The sequence below is a fragment of the Oratosquilla oratoria genome, chromosome 20, assembly GCF_046742065.1.
Source record: "Oratosquilla oratoria isolate Oo_2021 chromosome 20, ASM4674206v1, whole genome shotgun sequence".
NCBI classification, from domain to species: Eukaryota; Metazoa; Arthropoda; class Malacostraca; order Stomatopoda; family Squillidae; genus Oratosquilla; species Oratosquilla oratoria.
Genome location: NC_134796.1, coordinates 56,731,061 through 56,736,060, shown reverse-complemented (window position 1 = coordinate 56,736,060; position 5,000 = coordinate 56,731,061).

Here is a 5,000-nt window from a genome sequence, read left to right as displayed (position 1 = left end):
GGATTGTGAATCATTACAATCAGACCTGGACAAAATCTGGAAATGGACCCAGAAGTGGAAAGTAAACTTCAATATCAAGAAATATAGTATGATGGAGTTTGGGGAAAGTAAAAACGGAATATCAAAAAATGATAAAATTGGTGAAGAAGAAATAAATTAACTCGGAAAGAGACCTTAGAGTAATAATCAGCAAAGACATGACATCGTACAGACATGTCAACAAAATAGTCGGAGAAACTTTCAACCCATTAAGGTCAATGAAAGTGGCATTTGACTATTTGGATTAAGAAATGATTAAATGAATATTAGTTACATTAATAAGACCAAAACAGGAATACTCAGCGACACTATGGACACCCAGTACTAAAAAGAATATAAAGAAATTAGAAAGAATACAGAGAGCAACGACAAAGTTGGCACCAGGTCTTTCCAAATTAACATACGAACAAGTATTATCCAAATTGGAACTACCAACACTAGAGCAGAGAAGAGAAAGAGGTGATCTACTGACTATAGAATCATGAAAGGAATGGAAATCCTTGATAAGAATGATTTATTAAAAAGTGACAATAGAAAAACAAGAGGACACGAAAAGAAACTCAAAAAGGATAACTATAGAAGAGATCTGAAAAAATAGCTTCCCACACAAAGTGCTGGATATATGAAATAATCTACAGTAGATAAAAAAACAGTGTGTGCAAACACTATTCAAGACTTTAAGAAAAAAATTGATGCTGAAAGATACAAAGACGGGTTACCACGAGCATAGCTCCCTTTCCTTATAATACAACTAGGTAAATACAGCTAGGAAAATACACACACACACACACCATACAAGAATTCAAGAACAAACTAGACGGGTTACCACGAACATAGCTCTCCTTCCTGTATAATGGAACTAGGTAAATGCAACTAGGTAAATACACATACGTAAACACATGTACACATGTAAATACGTACACACACACACACACACACACACACACACACACACACACACACACACACACACACACACACACACACACACACACACACGCACATATATACATATGTAAACATAAATAAACATATATTCATACACACAGATATATGCATAAATGCACACATACATATATACATACGCACATACATATATACATACATACAGCATAATGCACAATTCTCTCATCTTTCCCTCACTGTAGTACAGTGGCTCATTGTATAGATGTTATGAATATAACTTCTACACGATTTTATTAAGCAAAGGGTCACGTGAGCCCCAAATATGACCAAATGATAACCAATTCGGACAATTGGTGATCTCTTGAACTAAAATAGCTTGGCGATTTTTATCAAAGAATCTATAGAATTTGATACAACAAAAAATAAGTTTAGAAATCTATTTTTCTTGTTTTTGGTGCTTCTTTTGACATCATAGTTATTGTATTCTCCCGGTTGTTGTTTAATTACGAGCACAGGAAATAATACCGGGCTATCTAAGTAGTTCATTGGCCACTAACTAGAAGCTAGAAAAAGGTATGTTATAAGAACGAGAGCAAGAGCAAGAAAGAGAGCAAGAGGGAAAGCGAGAGTAAGAGCAGGAACGAGAGCAAGAACGAGAGGAAGAGCGAGAGCAAGTGCGAGAGTAAGAGTGAGAGTAGGAGCAAGAAAGCAAGAGCAATAACGAGAGCAAAAGGGAGAGTAAGAGTAAGAGCGAGAGTAAGAGTAAGAGCGAGAGTAAGAGTAAGAGCGAGAGTAAGAGTAAGAGCGAGAGTAAGAGTAAGAGCGAGAGTAAGAGTAAGAGCGAGAGATAGAGCGAGAGTAAGAGTAAGAGCAAGAGCAAGAGCGAGAGCAAGAGTAAGAGCAAGAGCGAAAGCGAGATCAAAAGCAAAAGCAAGAGCAAGAACGAGAACGAGACCAAGAGCAGGAGCAAGAGTAGGGGCGAAAGCAAGCGAACATAAGGGTAACCGAGATCGAGACCGAGATTGAGATCGAGATCGAGACCGAGATTAAGATCGAGACCGAGATTAAGATCGAGACCGAGATTAAGATCGAGACCGAGATTAAGATCGAGACCGAGATTAAGATCGAGACCGAGATTAAGATCGAGACCGAGATTAAGATCAAGACCGATATCGAGACCGAGATCGAGATCGAGACCGAGGTCGAGACAGAAGTCGAGATCGAGACCGAAATCGAGACCGAAATCGAGACCGAAATCGAGACCGAGATCGAGATTGAGATTGAGATCGAGATTAAGATCGAGATCGAGACCTAGATTAAGATCGAGACCGAGATCGTGACCGAGATCGAGACCGAGATTGAGATCGAGACCGAGATTGAGATCGAGACCGAGATTGAGATCGAGACCGAGATTGAGATCGAGACCGAGATTGAGATCGAGACCGAGATTGAGATCGAGACCGAGATTGAGATCGAGACCTAGATCAAGATCGAGACCGAGATTAAGATCGAGATTGAGATTGATATTGAGACCGAGATTGAGACAGAGATTGAGACCGAGATCGAGATTGAGATTGAGATCGAGACCGAGATTAAGATCGAAACCGAGATTAAGACCGAGATCGAGACCGATATTAAGATCGAGACAGATTGAGATCGAGACTGATATTAAGATCGAGACCGAGATTTAGATCGAGACCAATATTAAGATGGAGACTGATATTAAGATCGAGACGGAAATAGATACCGAGATCGAGACCGAGATCGATACCGATATCGAGACCGATATCGAGATCGAGACCGAGATTGAGATCAAGACAAAGAATAATATCGAGACCGAGATCGAGACCGAAATTAAGATCGAGACCGAGACTGAAACAGTCTTATACTTATATATACATATGATTACCCATGAGGGGAGATCCAAACCAACGCGCCACGTGAACAAACATGACTCACTGGCACCACCCAAGACAACCAACCAACAGCCTCCACCAGACCAAAAAAAAAAAGAAAAAATCTAACACCAAGCAGGACCATTACAAATGTCAATACACTGCAAAAATAGATCATCACAATTCCGCATATGTGCCCCTCCTCTGTTCCCCCCCTCTGTTCCCCCTCTCTGTTCCCCCACTGTGCCCCCCCCCTCCCCGTACACCCTCCCCCACTTGTCCCTCCTCCCTCCGTTTTTTTTTTTTTTTTTTTTTTTTTTTCCTTCTTCACTCTCTCTAATGGCGAGTGACGAGTCAGCCGGTTTCGCCACCCAGGAGCAATCCGGATTTGAGATTCCGTCGGAATTCGTCGGAGTCTTTGTCTTTGAGTCATCACGTTTCAGTTTGCAAACGGGACAGTGAGGCGTAATGAGCACAAACGACTTAGGCCTTTGACAGCTGAGATGCTCAAGGCAATCTGGTCTAAGCTCATCAGCTGTACACTAACATGCCTGTGCGAATACAACGTGTATATGGCTCAGATATACAGGGATAGGTTTATGTGTACGCATTTCTTTGTGTCCGTCAGCAGGTACAAGATTACAGAGGAAATTTGTCATTCATAATACACACGCCCACACACATGCACACACACACACACACACACACACACACACACACACACACACACACACACACACACACACACACACACACACACACACACACACACACACACTCACGCGTGTACATATGCATACAGTATGATTTATATATCTATAATATATATGTATATATATATATATATATATATATATATATATATATATATATATATATATATGTATATACACACACACACACTATACTACGAGTATATGTATTGCGTATACGATATTGCCATACCAGTTTCAATGCGAGGTGCTCTACCTAACTTAAATAAATTCGTCATGAGTTATCCTCAACTAATTAAAGTAGTATACTCTCATAGTGAAAGGATTAAGAGGGTCTCAGCTTCTGTTTCAGATGAGGGGCTGGTGGCGAGAGAACGAGAGGATAAGGAGGATGAGGGGAGAGAGGAGGATAATGGGGAAGAGGGGAGTGAGTGTGTGACGGGAGTGACGAGATAAAGGGATGAGGGAGACGAGGGGACAAGGGGAGTGAGGGAGTGAGCGGGGTTGAGAAGATGAGGAGTGTTGAGGAGCATTTGGCACTTGACCTTGTTAACTATAGCAACAAGCTGCTATCGAAAGAGCAGAGAACCATTTGCAGCCAAATGGATTCCAAATCACTTTTTTTTTGTCATTTTAATTGCCATTTTTACGTTGGAATGTAAATTAGGTGAGGAGGGCTTTTAGAAGGGGGAAAGAGGGGAGAGGGAAGAGGAAGTAAGAGGGTAGAGGAAAGGGGAAAGAGGGGAGAGGAAGGGGAAGGGGGAATAATGGAGAGGGGGAGTTTGGGAAGAGGGGAGAGGAAAGAAAACGGGGGAAGAGGGAAAAGGGAAGGGGAAGGAGGAAGAAGGGAAAGGGAAGGGGAGTAGAAAGGGGAGAGGTGGAAGAGGAAAGGGGAGGGAAAGAGGGGAGAGATGTGAAAGGAAAATGAGGGGAGAGGAAAGGGGAAGGGAAAGAGGGGAGAGGATTGTGAAAGGAGAAAGAAGGGAGAGGAAGTAGGAAGGGGTAAAAGAGAGGAAGGAGAAATGGGGAAGAGGGGAGAGGAAGGGGAAAGGGGTAAGGGAAAGAGATAGGAGAAAGGGGGAAGAGAAAAAAGGGAGAGAGAAAGGGAGAAGGGGAGTAGGGGAAGGGGAAGAGGAAATAGGAAGTAGAAAGTAGGAAGGGGAAGAGGGGATATGAAGGAGAAAAGGTAAAGGGGAAGAAGGGAGAGAAAAGAGGGGAGGGGAAGAGAAAGTGGGAAGAGGAAAGAGGGGGCGGAAGTAGAATGGGGGAAGGGGAAGAGGAGAGAGAAAGGGGAAGAGGAAAGAGGGGAGAGGAAGTAGAAAGGGGGAAGGGGAAGAGAGGAGAGGAAGGAGAAATGGTGAAGGGGATGAAGGGAGAGGAAGGAGAAAGAGGGGAAGGGGAAGACAGGAGAGATAGGAGAGAGGGGAAGGGGAGCAGGAGAGAGGAA